The 21,096-nt window shown below is 44.7% G+C and overlaps 1 protein-coding gene across 1 annotated transcript in view; it reads left to right on the top strand.

Moving 5' to 3' along the window:
* Window positions 1–21,096, top strand: part of LOC137524164 (indolethylamine N-methyltransferase-like) — a 543,463-nt gene that overhangs the window by 153,910 nt on the left and 368,457 nt on the right. The gene's annotated exons all lie outside the window — the stretch shown is intronic.

Below are 21,096 nucleotides of genomic sequence, written 5' to 3'. Positions count from 1 at the left end.
GTTTAGGAGTTAAAGGTAGCAAAGAGTAGTTTAGGGTTGTGGGACTGGAAGGAAATTAGGGAAGAAAAGTATGATTGTATTGGCTGCTGAGAGAACCTGCCTGAGTGTGTGTAAAGCCTCTGTGTAATTTTGGAAGTGCTCAGACAAATATATATATTTTTGCCAGCACCATTCAAGTAGCCTGGAGCAGCATTACAGTAGCTTGATCTCCTCATCGAGTCAGGGTTGTTCATGGACCCAGCAATGATAGACTGTATAGGAGGGAGCCTCAGAATCAAAAGCTGAAGTTAAGGTGTTGTGATAATAAGCAGCTGCTAGCTCAGGGTTAGTAGAGGATGCAGAGAGGTTGATAGTGTCTGGAGGTTGAGATTGCACGTGTTTCTGAACTTGTATATAGAAGTCTGCCATGGCGATGTGTAGGGACAGGATGGAAAGGATAGTGAGTTTGAGTAAGTTATGATCAGACAGCTGGAGGGAATAGTTGATGAGGTTGGATAGGGAACAACACCTAGTGAAGAAGATTATTGATAAATGTGAGGTTAAGTATGTGGCTTTGAGCATGGGTTGCAGTGGTGGACCACAGTGTGAGATTAAGGGAGATGGTAAGTGACTGGAACTTGGAGGCACAGTAGGCATTAGTGTGGATGGGGATGTTTAAGTCCCCTATGATTACTTAAGGAATGCCAGTGGACAAGAAGAAAAGAGAAGTGATCTAGGAAAAGACTGGTTTGACCTGGTAGATAATACATTACAGAAATTTGAAGGTGAAAGGGGGAGTAGACTCAGATTTAGTGAATTCCAAAGGATGAAAAGCAAAAAGGAAGGGCAAGAGAACGGGTACTGAATGAACAGTGCTGGGAAAGAATGATGCCTACACCCCCACCATGTTTATTGCCTGGTCTGGGTGTTGCGCTGAACTATAGGCCTACATAAGAAAGTCCAGCAGATGCCTGAGGGAAGAAACTATGTTTCAGTTATTCCAAAAAAGGTGATGCCATGTGAGATAAGAGGTCATACATATGTTCCAGCTTGATACATGCAGAGTGGGCTTTCCATAAGGCACCTGCTATGGGTGGGGGATGACTGAGGGTATGAGATATGTTAAGGTTATAGAGCCATTAGGACTATCATTTCAAAACATTTGTACCTCCTAATGAGAGACCCTTTTCTCATAAAAAGACTTGAAAAAAAAACCCTTGAGTTGTTTTAGACAAGTGAAAAATTTGAAGAATGGTTTGCCATCTAGAAAACTCAAAACTGTTCAAGCATCAAAATAAAAATAATTGTCATGCAAAATGATCTTCAAGAGCTTGAGTAGGAAATCCCTCTGCTGTTCATCAAGATCAGAACAGGTAAACAAATCTTGATGAACAGTGGAGGGGTTTCCTACTCAAGCTCTTAAAGATCATTTTGCATGACAATTATTTTTATTTTGATGGTCATTTATATCTACAATGTAGAGGTATGGTGATGGGATCGAGTGTGGCCCCTACCTATGCTAATTTATTCATGGGCCTATATGAAGAGACATTTATTTATGCATCCTCGTTGTTTCATAAGTATTCCAAATGTTGGTGGTGTTACATTGATGATGTATTTTGTTGTGTGGGCGGGGCCAAACTCGACCCTGATCGATTTTGTTAAGTCTGTCCAAACCAAATGTCAAGCAATTAGACTTACCATTAATAGTGATTTGAAGAGCATATCATATCTGGACACTGTGGTTTCTAAAGTTAATGGAAAATTGGTTATGGACCTATATAGAAAGGAGACAGATAGAAACTCGATTTTGCACTTTAATAGTTTCCATCCAAAACATACAGTGTATAACATTCCCGGTTGACAGTTTCAGCGTATTGGCAAGATAGTAAAAGATTTAGATAAACAATCCCATAGATTAAATGATATGGTTCAGCAATTTAAAATTCGTGGGTATCCAGATCACGTACTGAGTGAACAATTGGACAAGAGTGTCAAAAAAAGTGATAGGGGTAAAAGATGTAGTCGCCATAATAGGAGAGTAGCTTTTGTGTCCACCTACACTACAATTAGTAAGGACATTGAGAAATGTTTACTCAGTATGCATGATTTGGTGTCATAATTGTGAATTTGGCAGCAAAAGGTGATAGTGGCAAAATCACTTCTGCGTGAAATTCAATCAATTCAATTCAATCTTATCACTATTTGTTTTATATGGCTTCTGCATCTGTCCATGTGGAAGGGCAAATTTCCTATGTGGAGATAAATGGCAAGTCTCTGGTGGATTCATCTATGACAATATATGTGCAGCTTTGTGACACTAGAGTAGGAAGCGTGGGCCACACAAGAAGCTTGCCAGAACTCACATGGTTTATCATGTTTTTTGCAAAAATGTGTAACTAATGCCTGTGTTTTATTGACAATTACATTGGGACAGTGTTTGAGACCTGCTACAACACACCCAGAGCTGCCTTTAAAAAAAAAAAAAAAAGTTTAATTCAAAATATTATGCAATGACTATCTTATTGCAGAAGAAAGTCTAGAGAGCAGGGACTGCAGTGGGTCTTATCCCAACACAGGGCTACTTAAAGTGTACCAGAGCTTAAGAAACATACAAGTTTTACACATACCTGGGTTTTCCTCCAGCCCCATAAGCTCGTATCGCTCCCACGCCACCGTCCTCCGCTGCCCGCAGCTCCAGTACTGGGTTCCATCAGGGATGCTCGGATGTGCCTCATCCACGAATTCGGCAATCCGCGTGGTTGCAAAAAAAAATCCGCATTCGGCCCCGCCGCATGCGGATTTTCATCCGCGTCCACGCAACCACGCGGATTTTCTGCCGTGAATGGCGTAATCACGCGTGGATTCCCACCCGGAGGCGGATTTTCTTTTAACGTTAATAACAAAGCCCCCATACATGCTACAATCCCCCAAATTACATGGATTATCAAGGTGATAAGGGGCAACATAACTTCAACATAATTTTTTTTTTTAATGGCTTTTAAAGACAAATCACCACTGTAAATGGGGCTATTAATTGGTAATACGTGGTTTTAAAAAGGGATATACACGTTAAGCAATCAAAGAGGTGAAGGCGAGTTCCAATGGCACTTGGCGGCGAAGGTACCGCTGGAGGAGGATGAGTGGCTGACGCCAAAAAGGCCCCAGAGAGGTTTTTGTAATTTTTTTTTTTTGCAGCAATTAGCAATGACATCGCAGCAGAGTTGTCAGTGGACACGGGCAGTGTGAACGCAGAGTGCAGTGGTGGTAGCGTAGAGTCAGGAGAAGGACTATGCGGGCGGTCAGTTCAGCAGCACAGAAGGACCACGGCAACATACTGGTAGTAGTAGTAGCAGCACAGCGTCATAGTGCTGGCCAAAAAATTAAATGCACCCGGTGACCCGGGCAGTGTGAACGCAGACAGAGCTGGAAGCGAGTGAGTCAGGAGGAGGAGGACAATGCGTGCGGTCAATTCAGCAGCACAGAAGGACCATGGCACCATACTGGTGGTAGTAGTAGCAGCACAGCGTCATAGTGCTGGCCAAACAATTAAATGCACCCGGTGACCCGGGCAGTGTGAACGCAGACAGAGTACATTGGTGGAAGCGATTGAGTCAGGAGGAGGAGGACAATGCGGGCGGTCAGTTTAGCAGCACAGAAGGACCATGGCAACATACTGGTGGTAGTAGTAGTAGCACAGTGTCATAGTGCTGGCCAAAAAATTAAATGCACCCAGTGATCCGGACAGTGTGAACGCAGAGTGCAGCAGCGGGAAGCGACTGAGTCAGGAAGAGGAGGACAATGCGGGCGGTCAGTTCAGCAGCAGCAGCACAGAAGGACCATGCCAACATACTGGTGGTAGTAGTAGTAGCACAGTGTCATAGTGCTGGCCAAAAAATTAAATGCACCCGGTGACCCGGGAAGTGATAACGCAGACAGAGTGCATTGGTGGTACCATGGTAGCGACTGAGTCAGGAGGAGGAGGAGGACAAAGCGGGCGTTCAGTTCAGCAGCAGCAGCAGCACAGAAGGACCATGCCAACATAGTGGTGGTAGTAGTAGCAGCACAGCGTCATAGTGCTGGCCAAAAAATTAAATGCACCCGGTGACCCGGGCAGTGTGAACGCAGACATAGTACATTGGTGGAAGCGACTGAGTCAGGAGGAGGAGGACAATGCGGGCGGTCAGTTCAGCAGCACAGAAGGACCATGGCAACATACTGGTGGTAGTAGTAGTAGCACAGCGTCATAGGATGCAGTGGGCACAGTACAAGGTCACTGAAGGATGCAGTGGGCACAGCAGTGGGCACTGGATATACAACTAGGTCACTGAAGGATGCAGTGGGCACAGTACAAGGTCACTGAAGGATGCAGTGGGCACAGCAGTGGGCACTGGATATACAACTAGGTCACTGAAGGATGCAGTGGGCACAGTACAAGGTCACTGAAGGATGCAGTGGGCACAGCAGTGGGCACTGGATATACAACTAGGTCACTGAAGGATGCAGTGGGCACAGTACAAGGTCACTGAAGGATGCAGTGGGCACAGCAGTGGGCACTGGATATACAACTAGGTCACTGAAGGATGCAGTGGGCACAGTACAAGGTCACTGAAGGATGCAGTGGGCACAGCAGTGGGCACTGGATATACAACTAGGTCACTGAAGGATGCAGTGGGCACAGTACAAGGTCACTGAAGGATGCAGTGGGCACAGCAGTGGGCACTGGATATACAACTAGGTCACTGAAGGATGCAGTGGGCACAGTACAAGGTCACTGAAGGATGCAGTGGGCACAGCAGTGGGCACTGGATATACAACTAGGTCACTGAAGGATGCAGTGGGCACAGTACAAGGTCACTGAAGGATGCAGTGGGCACAGCAGTGGGCACTGGATATACAACTAGGTCACTGAAGGATGCAGTGGGCACACAAGGATGTCACACTGTGTAATGAGATGCTTATATGCCAGCGAGCAGTGGGCACTGGGCACGGCACAAGGTCACTGACAGAATGAATGAACAGCGCTGGCAGAGAGTGGCGGTGCCGGCGGTGTGACTGGCTGCCTACAAATAGTACAAGTGAAGTGTATAACTGTCACTGAAATAATATACAAGTGTGTAATGAGATGCTTATATGCCAGCGAGCGAGCAGTGGGCACTGGGCACGGCACAAGGTCACTGACAGAATGAATGAACAGCGCTGGCAGAGAGTGGCGGCGCCGGCAGTGTGACTGGCTGCCTGCAAATAGTACAAGTGTATAACTGTCACTGGAATATACAAGTGAACACTGCAGCTGCACTAACCTGCCTGCCTGCACTACACACAGATAATCCCCACTCCCACTACACTGACTACACTGCAGCACTGAACCTGCCTGCACTACACACAGTTAAATAATCACTAGACTCCCACACTCCCACTACACTACACTGACTACAACTAACTACAGCAATCACTCACTGACTAGCTAACTGTGTACAGTATAAGAGCAGTGTTAGCAAAAAAAAGCTTTGTTTTTAACACAATAAATGCACTTGCTCAAACAACAATGGCCTGGAGATAATCCTCTCAGCACCACAGTCTAGCAAGGACAGAGCTTTTCCATCATGGCCGCCGCTTTATATTCAGGAGGGGAGGGCATAGCTCCCCTCCTGTGATTGGTTGCTAGGGCCTGGCTGGGGCCCTCTGATTGGCCTGCAATGTGTCACTTCCGCATAGTTTGACGCATTTCCGCAAACCACGACTTCAGCACCGGGTTTCATGAGCGTGAATGCGGATTTCTGTCCGCATTCACGCGAAGCCGAAGCAGATTTTCGTGGTTGAAAATCTATTCACGGCTTAGCGTGTCCGAGGCGGAATGCGTCAAAATGGTCGTGAATCCACGCGTAAGCGTGATCACGACCTGGCGGTCAGCACCACTGGGTTCCATCACTTCAGCCAGGTTGAACCTGAAAAGTCGTCGGTTTTGGTGGTTTTTAACCACAAATACTTTTTTTCATTTGATACTTTGAAATCAATTTTCTCAAAAACTATTAGGTCTTTTTGAAAAAACAAATAATGTGTAGCCACTGATCAATTTTATAATCCATGCAATTTTGGTGATTGTAGCATGTATGAGGGCTTTGCTATTAACATTAAAGTCAAATTCGTGATCACGGCCATGATCAGGGATTCTACATGTAACCACGGCTAAAATCCGAGTCGAATCCGGAGCTCCGATTCAAATCAGGATCACGATAATGGCATATCCGGATTTCGATTCTGCCGTGTCCAGATTATTTTGAATTTGTGATTGGGGGTATCCGAGCAAAACTATTAATTTGTAAGTCAGGTGTTCATAAGAGATCATTTTTCATCTTTGATTTAAAATAACTTTTTTTAGCACTTTACGATTGAAAAAGTAGGTGAAAATGTACTATCAAAATTATTTTGGGTATTTGTTTGCTTGTTGGTGGTTTAAAGAGACACTGAAGCGAAAAAAAAAATATGATATAGTGAATTGGTTGTGTACTATGAATAATTACTAGAAGATTAGCAGCAAATAAAATATTCTCATATTTTTATTTTCAGGTATATAGTGTTTTTTCTAACATTGCATCATTCTATAAAATGTGCAGATTACACAACACTCAGCATTCAAAATGATTCTTTCGGAGCAGTCTGTGAAGTAATGACCTCTCCTCTAGCAGAGGAAAAGTAAATAGTTCAGGTACAGTTGAGATAATAAAAGTCAGAAAACAGCCCTCTCCACGACTTTGAAAGTCGGAGAGCTTAATGGCTTTTTTGCATAGAGATAACAACTGGAGTTTCTCAACTCTTCCTGTACTGGAAACAAGTAGACTGATGTATCTGATCTTAATGTTTTATTTCTTAGCTGTACTACACATACAAATCATAAAATCATATTTTTTTTTTCGCTTTAGTGTCTCTTTAAAAAGCATTTTTTTGACGAGGTGTGAAAATATCACCTAGGAGACGGGCCCCTGTATAATAAAGCTCCTGCAAATAAACTTAAAATGGGGGAATTATTGCTCTTCACTACTCATTGTATTATTATTATTATTATTATCAATGATTTATGTAGTGTCAGCATCTTCCATGGCGCTGTACAACAGAATACAGAGGAAAACAATAAAATATAAACAATATGACAGCTAACGATGGTGGATTACTGGTGCAATGAACAAATCACCTAAAGATTCTTACACAGGGGTTAAAGATATGTACTCGTAATGCACAGTCAGCAAGGAAAAGAAGATTCCGCTACACCAATGGCTGGGTGAAAAAAGTCTCCATTTATTGTCACATCAGTGGATACACAAGTTAAAAAAGCTCACGCCTTTCGGAGCTCACAGCCCCTTAATCAAGCTATGATTAAAGAGCCGTGAGCTCCGATACGCGTGAGCTTTTTTAACTTGTGTATCCACTGATGTGACAATAAATGGAGACTTTTTTCACCCAGCCATTGGTGTAGCGGAATCTTCTTTTCCTTGCTGCCTGTACGAGTTCCATGGATTCCTGACTCCCTTTTGGCTTGTTTGTGGGTGGTTGCAGCGGTCCCACTCCTGTCTCATAATGCACAGTATTGGGAGACAGAAGGGAAAAGAGAGCCCCGGCCACAAGGCCTTACAGTTTAGAGGTTTAGAAGTTAAAAGTAGCAAAGAGTAGTTTAGGGTTGTGGGACTGGGAGGAAATTAGGTAAGAAAAGTATGAAAGTGCCTACCTTAGTGTGTGTAAAGCCTGTTTGTAATTTTGGAAGTACTCAGGCAAATCATATTTTTCCAGCTCTGTTCAGCTACCCAGGAGCAGCATTACAGTAGTTTGATCTCCTCACCGAACCAGGGTTGTCGAAGGGCCCAGTGATGGGAGACTGTGGAGGAGGGAGCCACAGAATCAAAAGCTGAAGTTAAGGAATTGTTATAATGGGCAGCTGCTAGCTCAGGATCAGTAAAGGAGGGTAGAATTAGTAGAGGATGCAGAGAGGTTGATAGGGTCTGGAGGCTGAGCTTGCAAGTGTTTCTGAACTTGTGTATAGATGTCTGCCATGTGGATGTGTAGGAACTGGATAGAAAGGATTGTGAACTTGAGTAAGTTATGATCAGACAGTGGGAGGGAAGATTTGATGAGGTTGGATAGGGAACAATATCTAGTGGAGATTATTATTATTGTTTTTGATGAAGATGTTGTAGAGTTTGTGGCTGTCAGCATGAGTTGCAGTGGTGGACCACAGTTGACCACAGTTGACCACAGTGTGAGATTAAGGAAGGTGGTAAGTGACAGGAACTTGGAGGTGCAGGAGGTGTTAGTATCAATAAGGGATATTGAAGATGATGGCTGAGGGAATGTCAGTGGACAAGAAGAGAGGAATCCATGTTGAGAAGTGGTCACAGGAAAAGACTGGTTGGACCTGAGGGACAATAGATCACAGAGATTTGAAGGAAAAAGGGGGCGTAGACTCAGATTGAGTACATTCTGAAGGATGAAAAGCAAGAGGAAAGGGGCTGAACGAACAGTGTTTGGAAAGAAAGATGCCTACAGCTCTGCCATATTTATTACCAGATCTGGCTGGGTGACTTAACTGTAGGCCTGAGGGAAGTAACCATGCTTCAGTTATTCCAAAAAAGGTAAGGCCATGTGAGCGAAAGAGGCCATGGATATGTTCCAGTAGCTGAAGGGCGCTGGCAAAAAATAATGATTTGCCTAAGCACTTTCAAAATTCCAAAGAGGCTTTACACACACTCTGGGCAGGCCCTTTTAGCAGCCAAACAATCATATTTTTCTTGATACATACAGAGCGGGCATTCCCGGTACAAGATATGTTAAGGTTATAGAGTGATTAGAACTATAATTGAAAAAAAAAATAGTCCCTCATAGTGAGAAACCCTTTTCTCAGAAAAAAAACACTTGAAAAAAAAACTTGATTTGTTTTTAGACAAGCAAAAACTTTGAAGAGTATTTTGGCACCCAGCTAAAAAAAAAAAAAAAAGCAGTTAAAGAACCTTTGACCCTTTGCAGCCAACCACAAAAGAAAAAAAACAGAAGTTAGTAGATGTCTACAAACTAAACGTCTTTGTTGTTCAATATTTTAATCCAACTATTTGTACCTTTCACTGTACAATAACAGGGAAAAAGTTTGACTTACAGCATCATTTTACAGTGGGCTGCAATATATGGTACAGCAAACAACTATGACTTAGGCCAGAGAACCACTAGGAGCGATTTCTAATCACAAGTGATTTGAAAAAACTCTTGCTAATGCAAATGCAATGCTATAAGGGATTTTTATAAAATCACATCACTCAAGTGGGATCACAACCTATAGCATTACATTAGCAAGAGTTTTCAAATCGCAAAAGTGAAAATCGCTCCTAGTGGGTTTCTGGCTTTAGACTTAAGGCCCATACTCACGAGTGACATTTGTCGCCGCAACACGCGGCGCGCGCGTGTTGCGGCGACAGGTCGCCCGTGAGTATGGGCCGCCGCACGCGCGCGCACCCCGAACTGTCGCCCGTCGCTCATGTCGCCAGGCGATTGAAACTTTCAATCGCATGGCGACAGTCGCCACTGCCCCCCCGCCGCAACTGTCGCTAGTCCGCGTGAGTACGCGGACTAGCGACAGCAACCTCCATGTAGGTACATGGAGCTTCCGGCGGGGGGAGGAGGAACGTCAGCGACAGCTTCCGCCTTGCCGCTGGTCCCTCTTCCGCGTGTGTACGCGGAGGGACCTGGCGAGAAGCTGTCGCCGGCCTGTCGCCCACATGCTCACGTGTGCTGGCGACAGGCCACATTTCTCGCCCGTGAGTATGGGCCTTAAGACAACCTAAGAGGAATATCACAAAGGGTCTCTCTAAACATAGCTTGTACTGACATTTGTTTAACCTCTGTAGTGTTCTGGACGAGCTCAGCTCGTCCAGTCATGCCGGAGGTCACCGCTCAGGCCCTGGTGGGCCGATTTGAATATTTTTTTTTTAAACATGCAGCTAGCACTTTGCTAGCTGCGTGTTTCTCCGATCGCTGCTGCTTGCCACCGATCCACCGCTACCTGACGCGTAACAGTCCCCCCCCCCCCCCCGAGACCCCGTGCGCAGCCTGGCCAATCAGTGCCAGGCAGCGCTGAGGGGTGGATCGGGACTCCCTGTGACGTCACGACGTCGATGACGTCATTCCGTTCATCGCTGTGGCGATGGGGGAAGCCCTGAAGGAAATCCCGTTCAGAACGGGATTTCCTGACGGGCTTGATCGCCGGCGGCGATCGGAGGGGTGAGCGGGATGCTGCATGGAGAGGACAATCATGTAGTGTTGGGCGAACACCTGGATGTTCGGGTTCGGGAAAGTTCGCCGAACATGACCGCGATGTTCGGCATGTTCGGGCCGAACCCCGAACTCCCCGAACATCCCGCTTTTGGGGGCCCTATGGGGTCGCAGGCATAAGGGGGGAGCATGCCCCGATCGTGGGGGGGGGTCGGAAATTCCCCCCACCCCCTCCGCTAGCGCTCCCCCCTCTGCCCGCTTCCCCATACAAAAGTTTAAGGAAAGTACCGGTGGTAGTGGATGGCCTGGCAGTGGCACTGTGGAGTGAGGAGGAGGAGTCCGGAGAGTGACGCGTTGAGGGAGGCCAGGCAGCGGGCGGTTCAGCAGTAGTACCCTTGTGGTACTTCCGCCCTTTCTCTGACCTCACGCCCGCTGCCCGGCCTCCCTCAACGCGTCACTCTCCGGACTCCTCCTCCTCACTCCACAGTGCCACTGCCAGGCCATCCACTACCACCGGTACTTTCCTTAAACTTTTGTATGGGGAAGCGGGCAGAGGGGGGAGCGCTAGCGGAGGGGGTGGGGGGAATTTCCGACCCCCCCCCCGCGATCGGGGCATGCTCCCCCCTTATGCCTGCGACCCCATAGGGGGCCGTATTCGGCCGAACAGGGCCCTGTTCGGCCGAACAGGGGCCCTGTTCGGCCAGGTTCGGCCAGGAATTGAGCCGTTCGGGTGAACGCGAACAGTTTGGCCGAACACCACCAGGTGTTTGGCCAAACTCGGACATCACCCGAACAGGGTGATGTTCTGCAGAACCCGAACAGTGGCGAACACTGTTCGCCCAACACTACAATCATGTAGCTAGTGCTAGGCTAGCTACATGATTAAAAAAAATTAAGTTAAAAATAGCACCAGCGGCCGTGCGGCCGCGCAGAATCAGAACGCCAGGGAGGTTAACCATCATAATATAGACCCAATGCTGCTTTCTTTAAAGGACAGAGAGGGATTTGGAGGCTGTTATATTTATTTTCTTTTAAGCAATACCAATTGCCTGGCTGTCCTTTTATCTAAATACTTTTAGCCATAGACCCTGAACAAGCATGCAGCAGATCAGGTGTTTCTAACATTATTGTTAGATCTGACAAGGTTAGCTGTATGCTTGTTTCTGGTGTGATTCAGACACTGCTGCTGCCAAATAGATAGGCAGGGCTGCCAGGCAACTGGTATTGTTTAAAAGGAAATAAACATGGCATTCTCCATAGTCCTCTTGCTACAGATGTCCTTTAAAGGGACACGTAAGTCTCTGTAAAAAAATTAGTTTTACTCACCTTGGGTTTCCAGCAGCTGTATCGTGCCCACGCAGACACTATCAGATGCTCCTGGCCCGGCCGGCAGCCACTTCCGGTTTCGGTGACAGGAGCTGTCAGGCCGGGAACACCAGTGATTCTTCACATTCCCGGCCACAATAGCGCCCTCTATGCTGCTATATCATATAGCATACAGCAGAATATACAGCAATGTATATATTCCCCTTGAAAATTAAGAGCTTGATTCACTAACCGGCGCTAAGCCGGTTAGTGAGCCTTAAGACATAGTGAGCCTTATTGGTGCCTTAGCAGAGTTAAAGGGTCTTATTGGAGCCTTATCAAAGTTAAGGGGCATTATCAGAGTTAAGGGGCCTTATCAGAGTAGCATAGCGAGCGCTACGAACATATGTCTGCTAATTGGCAATGATGAGAGCTCCACTCATCCTACCCTGAGCCCCTGCGGGTCCAATCACTTTAAAGGACATTATCCCCACACTTTGATTGGCCCAATAGGCTGCCTGTCACTTGACATGCACAAACAACCTCAAGAATCAGAATTCCTCACTGACTCACTACTCTGCGCCTCTCATCACTTTGGTTCCTGCTCCTATTCACTGCAGATGTGGTATATCCTCTATAATACCTCTTATTGATCCTTTCTGTTGCATTATATTCTCGGGGGATACGCTGTATAGGTTCGCACTGGCACTTTTTGTCTATATTGGCTATCTTTTTGCACTAGCACTTTCAGTCTATTTTGGCCATCTTTTTGCACTAGCACTTTCATTGGTATGCTTCACTCTAAATCCTTTTTCACATTTTTGGCATTTTTTATGGTGTTATCTCCCTTACACCAGCACCATGTGATATCTATGAATATTAACAATATTGCACAGATCTGTGCATATTTTTTTCTGCATTTCAATTGTATGCTTCAGTGAAAATATTTTTATTTTTTTTCTGTTTTTGCAATCTGTTCTTGAGAGATCGCTCATTTTATAGTTATCCTACTAATATAATAAATGGGAAAGTTCGGATGTTTGGATGTTTGTTACTCGATCACGCAAAAATGGCTGAACGGATTTGAACGGATTTGAATGAAATTTGGCACATACATAGTAAATTACCTGGAATAAAGTATAGGATACTTTTTATTCCCATAACCAAAAAGGGGGCGGAGACAAATACAAATTTCACTGGAAAATGTAAACTGCAGCCATTCTTACACTGTTAATGGTAGGGTTCTCAAACTTTGCACAGTTGGTCACTGGTTGACTGGGATTAATATTCAGAATGGTGGGATGAGCCTACAAAAGTCAATCATAATTCACCTATTAATTTTCAAGGGGAATATTTACATTGCTGCCATTCTTGCACTGTTAATGGCACAAGCCTCAAACCTGGTACAGTTGATCATTGGGTGACTGGGGTTCAATTTGAGAAAGGGGGGTGGAGCCACAAGCAGCCAATTAGATTTGTTTCATTCCAATGCAAATTATTGATGTTCAAACACCGCAAAGCTCACAAACTTGGTAATTAAGTAACTGATTAATTGTGTGTGAGGGTTAGAAAAGTGGGCACAGCCAACACCAGCCAAATACATAAGTGGGCAACGCGGGGTCATAAGTGGGCGGAGACAAATACAAATTTTACTGGGAAAATGTAAACTGCAGCCATTCTTACACTATTAATTGTAGGGTTCTCAAACTTTGAACAATTGGTCACTGGGTGACTGGGATTAATATTCAGAAAAGTGGGTGGAGCCTACAAAAGCCGATCAAATATTACCTATTGATTTTTCAGGGGAATATGTAATTTCTGCCATTCTTGCACTGTTAATGGCACAAGCCTTAAACCTGGTACAGTTGATCATTTGGTGACTGGGGTTTAAATTGATAAGAATTGATAAAAGGGGGTGGAGCCACAAACAGACAATCTTATTTGTTTCATTTTAATGCAGGTTATGGATGCTAAAAACCGCAAAGCTCACAAACTTGGTCATTGAGTAATTGTGTGTTAAGGTTAGAAAAGTGGGCACAGCCAACACCAGCCAAATACATAATCGGGCAATACTGGGTCATCAGTGGGCGGAGACAAATACACATTTCACTGAGAAAATGTAAACTGCAGCCATTCTTACACTGTTAATGGTAGGGTTCTCAAACTTTGCACAATTGGTCACTGGGTGACTGGGATTAATATTCAGAAAAGTGGGTGGAGCCTACAAAAGACAATCAAAATTCACCTATTGATTTTCAAGGGGAAAATGTAATTGCTGCCATTCTTGCACTGTTAATGGCACAAGTCTTAAACCTGGTACAGTTGGTCATTGGGTGACTGGGGTTCAAATTTAGACAAAGGGGTGGAGCCACAAACAGCCAATCAGATTTGTTTATTGATGCCAAAGACCGCAAAGCGCACAAACTTGGTCATTGAGTAATTGTGTGTTAGGGTTACAAAAAGTAGGCGGAGCCAACACCAGCCAAATACATACCCAAAAAATGCCAGGAAATCAGTGGGTGGAGAAAAATACAAATTTCATTGGGAAAATGTAAACTGCAGCCATTCTTACACTGTTTATGGCAGGGTTCTCAAACTTTGCACAGTTTGTCACTGGGTGACTGGGATTAATATTCAGAAAGGTGGGTGGAGCGTACAAAAGCCAATCAAAATCCACCTATTGATTTTCAAGGGGAATATGTAATTGCTGCCATTCTTGCACTGTTAATGGCACAAGCCTTAAACCTGGTACAGTTGGTCATTGGGTGACTGGGGTTCAAATTTAGACAAAGGGGTGGAGCCACAAACAGCCAATCAGATTTGTTTATTGATGCCAAAGACCGCAAAGCGCACAAACTTGGTCATTGAGTAATTGTGTGTTAGGGTTAGAAAAAGTAGGGGGAGCCAACACCAGCCAAATACATACCCGGACAATGTCAGGAAATCAATGGGTGGGTTGCACTGTTAATCACCTGTACCTGGTACACTTGGCTATTGGATGATGTGGCTTCAAATTCAGAAAAGGGGTGGAGCCACAGCCAATCAGATTTATTTTATTTCAATGCAAATTATTGATGCCAAAGACCGCAAAGCTCACAAACTTGGTCATTAAGTAATTAAGTAATTGTGTGTTAGGGTTAGGAAAAGGGGGCGCGGCCAACACCAGCCAAATACATACCCGGGTAACGCCGGGTGTCCAGCTAGTTTAAAATGAATGGCTGAAATTTGATTGGCTGCTTTATGATCTGTCCACTTTTCCTGGATTTGCAACCTCGGTCACCAAGTGACCAACTGTGCCAGGTGTGGGGACTCTGGCTTGATTACTGTGAGAATGGCAGCTTTTTACATTTTCCATTGACATGAATGGGTAAAATCTGATTTGCTGTTTGTAGCTCTGCCCAGCTGTGCAGGGGGGATGTGAGACCCTCAGACCATATCATCCCAGGTAGTAAGGGATCTGTATGCCAAGTTTCATTCAAATCGGTTAAGGAATTTTTGAGTGATTGTTGCACATGCATACACACATACATACCATTTTATATACATAGTTAGACATCCTATTGGTGCTTGCCCCTGTTTTTTAATTCCTCCTATTGTTTTCACTGTATTGATTCACTCCTTATCCCCAATTTCTTCCTTCCTTCCCTCACACCCTCTTCCAACTTCTAGGTTCTACAAATGGTCACACATCCCATTTTTGTGACTGTCATTTATTTCACAACCACCTATCTATTATTTATCCCATCTGATCTCCCTAATTACATATGGATGTGTACTTCCATATATGGTTCATTTTACCAAATTTCCTTTCCATGATTATTGTTCAACATCAATCTTTTCTTTTAATGAAATTATCATTTTATTTTTCTACTTTTAGAGGTACATACTATATCCTTTGTATTAATATCTGGAGATTGCCTTTTTATACTCCCTAAACACGTTTAGGTAAGCATTCCCATCTACAATATGGCCGACGGAACACTGTAGTTCCATTCCCCAATCCCCATCAATAATATTCCAGAATTAGCATCACAAAAGCCATAAGGATATACTTCATCCTTGTTGCCACACCTACAAGGAGGACAGAGGCATCTCTTCCACAAATTCCACCACCAAGATTGCCGATGGAACCATATTCCTATTAGTGTTGATCGAACACTAAAATGTTCGGGTTCGGTTCGGCTAAATGTCGCCCCGATATATAACATGTTCGGGCCGAATTCCGAACCCAATGCAAGTCAATGGGGACCCGAATATTTTTATATGATATTATATTATATTTTTATTATTATATTATTATATTTTTCAATTATGGCGACAAAGTGCATTGCTTTAAGCATGCAATTTGTCCTCACGCCAGGCCTGGTTTGTGTCTCAAAGCGTGGCCTTGCTCTCCTGTGCCCGCTCTGCCATCCTGTGTGCTGGCTAAGCCAGCAAACAGGATGGAAGAGGAGGTACTACAGGAGAGCAAGGCCACACTTTGTGACACAACCCAGGCCTGGTATGGCGACAAAATGCATGCGTAAAGTAAAGAATTTTGTCGCCATGCAGGAATGAGATATTCCTTAAAAAGAGAGCGGCAACGCTAACCCAGCACACAGGATGGAAGAGGAGGTACTACAGGAGAGCAAGGCCACGCTTTGTGACACAACCCAGGCCTGGCATGGTGACAAAATGCAGGCGTAACTGAAGCGCTGCTGCAACTTGGTGAGTGTGGCCAAAGCGGCACTGGACTTTCGGAATGTTTGGCCACTCGCCGCACCTTCAGCAGAAGATCCGCCACGTTTGGATATGTCCTCAGGGACCGCTGAACAACTAGGTTCAGAACGTGGGCCAGGCAAGAGATGTGTCTCAGCTTTGCCCACTGTAAGGTGCGAATGAAATTGCTCCCATTATCACACATAACCATGCTTGGTTCCAGGTGCAGCGGTGCCAGCCACAACTGGGTCTGTTCCTTGATTGCCTTCCAAATTTCTGCACCTGTGTGCTGCTTATCTCCAATGCAGATCAGCTTCAGTAAGGCTTGAGGCTTGCTGACGCATGGCAACAGCTGTGCTGCACCTCTTCCACGCTCCTGTTGCTGGGTTAGCGATGCCGGATGAGGTAGAGCTTGGAGAGGCGGTGGAGAAGAAGGAGCCAGAGAGGTCGCTGTTGTCATTGACTCGCAGGGAAGCAGGTCCGGCAATTTGCGGCATTGGCAACACCTGTGCCGTAGCGGGTGAGGAGTCGCTGCCAGGCTCCACAAGGTTCTCCCAGTGCGCCGTAAGGGAGATGTACCGACCCTGGCCAAACGCACTCGTCCAGGTGTCAGTGGTGAGGTGAACCTTGCAGGCAACGGCATTGTTCAGGCTTCAGGTGATTTTGCCGACCACGTGATCATGTAATGCTGGCACTGGACAAAGCGGACGGTCAGTGCGGCAGCACAGAAGGACCATGGCAACTCACTGATAGTACCACAGTTTGATAGTGCTGCCCAAAAATTATATGCATCCGTGGACGAGGGCAGTGGGAACGCAGATTTTAGTACCTAAACACACGATACAACATGTTTTCCGGGGTCTGAGGCACATATAGATGGTCCCGATCATCATCATCATCATAGAACTCTTCTCCTGACCCCCCCCACCACCTCTGCCACCCCAACATCCCCAGACACAGACCCCTCATCGTCCTCAACATTAACTTGGGATGCTGGCCTGAGCCCAACCTCCTCCTCCACATCAGGCCCCATCATCTCCTCAACGGCAGCCCTCAATAATCGCCCTGGCGCCGGACCAAGGGACACAACACTCTCGTCCAGGGAGGGCTACTGCTGATCACTGGCTGCTGGAGTGGATGTTATAACTTGCGAGGGGCGTTGGCTGTTGCTGTTGTTGGGAGTGCTGCTCACAGTGGAGGTCTGTGAGGAACTCATGGTGGGCTCATATGTGTGCGGTGGAGTACAGATCATCAGAACAACCTTTGCGCACCTGGTGGTACGCAAGTAACACCACTTGGCGGCACTGAAAGAGAGTGTTTTTTTAATAAACAATATGCAGTAAAAGTCACTGAAAATACGTGTGGATTGGTGGTAGCCAAGTGATCCCACTTGGCGGCACTGAAGGTGCTTTTTTAATTAACAATATGCAGCAAAAGTCACAGAATATAAGTGTGGATTGGTGGTACGCAAGTGATCCCACTTGGTGGCACTGAAAGTGTTTTTTTAATAAACAATACTCAGCAAAAGTCACAAAATATATTTGTGGATTGGTAGTACACAAGTGATCCCACTTGGCGGCACTGAAAGTGTTTTTTTAATAAACAATACTCAGCAAAAGTCACTGAATATACATGTGGATCGATGGTTCGCAAGTGATCCCACTTGGAGGCACTGAAAGTACTTTTTTAATAAACAATACTCAGCAAAAGTCACAGAATATACGTGTGGACGCAAGTGATCCCACTTGGTGGCACTGAAAGTGTTTTTTTAATAAACAATACTCAGCAAAAGTCACATAATATACGTGTGGAATGGATTGGTGGTACGCAAGTGATCCCAATTGGCGGCACTGAAAGTGTTTTTTTAATAAACATTACCCAGCAAAAGTCACAGAATATAAGTGTGGATTGGTGGTACGCAAGTGATCCCACTTGGCGGCACTGAAAGTGTTTTTTTAATAAACAATACTCAGCAAAAGTCACAGAACATACGCGTGGATCGGTGGTACGCAAGTGATCCCACTTGGCGGCACTGAAAGTGTGTTTTTAATAAACAATACTCAGCAAAAGTCACAGAACATACGTGTGGATCGGTGGTACGCAAGTGATCCCACTTGGCGGCACTGAAAGTGTTTTTTTAATAAACAATACTCAGCAAAAGTCACAGAATATATTTGTGGATTGGCGGTACGCAAATGATCCCACTTGGCAGCACTGAAAGTGTTTTTTTAATAAACAATACTCAGCAAAAGTCACAGAACATACGTGTGGATCGGTGGTACGCAAGTGATCCAACTTGGCGGCACTGAAAGTGTTTTTTTAATAAACAATTATTAAGCAAAAGTCGCAGAATATATTTGTGGATTGGTGGTACGCAAGTGATCCCACTTGGTGGCACTGAAAGTGTTTTTTTAATAAACAATACTTACCAAAGGTCACAGAATATATTTGTGGATTGGTGGTACGCAAGTGATCCCACTTGGCGGCACTGAAAGTGTTTTTTTAATAAACAATACTCAGCAAAAGTCACAGAATATATTTGTGGATTGGTGGTACGCAAGTGATCCCACTTGGCGGCACTGAAAGTGTTTTTTTAATAAACATTACCCAGCAAAAGTCACTGAATATATTTGTGCATTGGTGGTATGCAAGTGATCCCACTTGGCGGCACTGAAGGTGTTAAAAATCCACACGTATTTTCATTTTCAGTGACTTTTGTAGCATGAATATATTTGAATATATTTGTGGATTGGTGGTACGCAAGTGATCCCACTTGGTGGCACTGAAAGTGTTTTTTTAATAAACAATACTTAGCAAAGGTCACAGAATATATTTGTGGATTGGTGGTATGCAAGTGATCCCACTTGGCGGCACTGAAAGTGTTTTTTTAATAAACAATACTCAGCAAAAGTCACAGAATATATTTGTGGATTGGTGGTACGCAAGTGATCCCACTTGGCGGTAGTGGTGCTCAAATACCCCTTTTTAAAATTCGAGTTTGGTCGAATTCGAATAGTAAATTATTCGAGGTCAGTCGAATATTCGAGTCGAATAAATTTTACTATTCGATTCGACCTCGGACTTCGAGCTCACTATTCGAGTCGGTATTCGAGCTCATTATTCGAGCTGACTATTCGAATTGGCCTTAAATAGCTTCCCAACACTTGTTTTGAGGGTTAATGATGCAAGAAACATATTTTTTTCCAAGTGACAACAGCAAGTGATTATGTGGGGATGTTCCTTTAAAAAAAAAAAAAAGGTGAAAAGAGAAGTTGTGTCCAGAATTTTGTTCAGTACTGTATATACTTCTTCTTCTTCTTCTTCTTTATCTTCTATATCTTCTTCTTCTTCTTCTATATCTTCTTCTTCTTCTTCATCTTCTTCTTCTTCTTCTTCATCTTCTTCATCTTCATCTTCTTCATCTTCATCTTCTTCATCTTCTTCATCTTCATCTTCTTCATCTTCTTCTTCATCTTCTTCATCTTCTTCATCTTCATCTTCTTCTTCTTCTTCTTCATCTTCTTCTTCATCTTCTTCATCTTCTTCTTCATCTTCTTCATCTTCATCTTCTTCATCTTCTTCTTCATCTTCTTCATCTTCTTCTTCTTCTTCTTATTCATCTTCTTCATCTTCTTCTTCTTCTTCTTCATCTTCTTCATCTTCATCTTCTTCTATATCGTCTTCTTCGTCACTTATTTCTCTTTTCATTTTTTTTTTTTTAAAGAAATGCAGCTATTTTTGAGCGTAACAACAAATAGCTGGTGGCGCACGCATGTTGGAAGCGCCATTGTATGTGCTCCCTGGCAGTGGAAACACACAGACAGCAGGAGGTAAATTTAGCAGCAGGAGGAGGAGGATGAGTGTGTGGCAGCATGCAGTCAATGAGGCAGGCAGCGTGACATAATAGCCCTGGTACCTAGCGGTGATACCATGGCTGTAAATAAACACAACAGGAGGTCCCAGACAGCGGTCGTGCAGCCCACATTGTGTCCAATACACAACTGGGACAACACAGTTTTCAACCCGGGCACCTCAGAAAAATTAAACCTTTTTTTGTAATGGTTTTGTAGTTTTGGTTTTACAACCAATTACACAGATATATAGCTATTTTTTGACGTAATAGCTGGTGGCAGAGTGGCAGCAGAAGGTAAATCTGTGTACCCTGGCGGTGGGAAACACAGACAGACAGCAGCAGCAGCAGGAGGAGGAATGGAGGAGAGTAATTATGTGAGCAGCTATTGTTTGACGTAATAGCTGGTGGCAGTGTGGCAGCAGAAGGTAATTCTGTGTACCCTGGCAGTGGGAAACACAGACAGACAGCAGCAGCAGGAGGAATGGAGGAGTAGTGTGAGTGTGGCAGCAGGTAGGCAGCGTGACATAATAGCCCTGGTACCTAGCGGTGATACCAGGGCCGTAAATAAACACAACAGGAGGTCCCAGACAGCGGTCGTGCAGCCCACATTGTGTCCAATACACAACTGGGACAACACAGTTTTCAACCCGGGCACCTCAGAAAAATTAAACCTTTTTTTTTTTTTAATGGTTTTTTGGTTTTTGGTTTTACAACCAATTTAGCTATTTTTGGATGTAATAGCTGGTGGCAGAGTGGCAGCAGAAGAAGGTAATTCTGTGTACCCTGGCAGTGGGAAACACAGACAGACAGCAGCAGCAGGAGGAGGAATGGAGGAGTAGGCGAGCAGCTATTGTTTGACGTAATAGCTGGTGGCAGAGTGGCAGCAGAAGGTAAATCATCTGTGTACCCTGGCAGTGGGAAACACAGACAGACAGCAGCAGCAGCAGCAGCAGGAGGAGGTATGGAGGAGCAGTGTGAGTGTGGCAGCAGGTAGGCAGCGTGACATAATA

The sequence above is a fragment of the Hyperolius riggenbachi genome, chromosome 7 (assembly GCF_040937935.1).
Source record: "Hyperolius riggenbachi isolate aHypRig1 chromosome 7, aHypRig1.pri, whole genome shotgun sequence".
NCBI classification, from domain to species: Eukaryota; Metazoa; Chordata; class Amphibia; order Anura; family Hyperoliidae; genus Hyperolius; species Hyperolius riggenbachi.
This window is presented reverse-complemented; position numbering and strand designations above follow the sequence as displayed.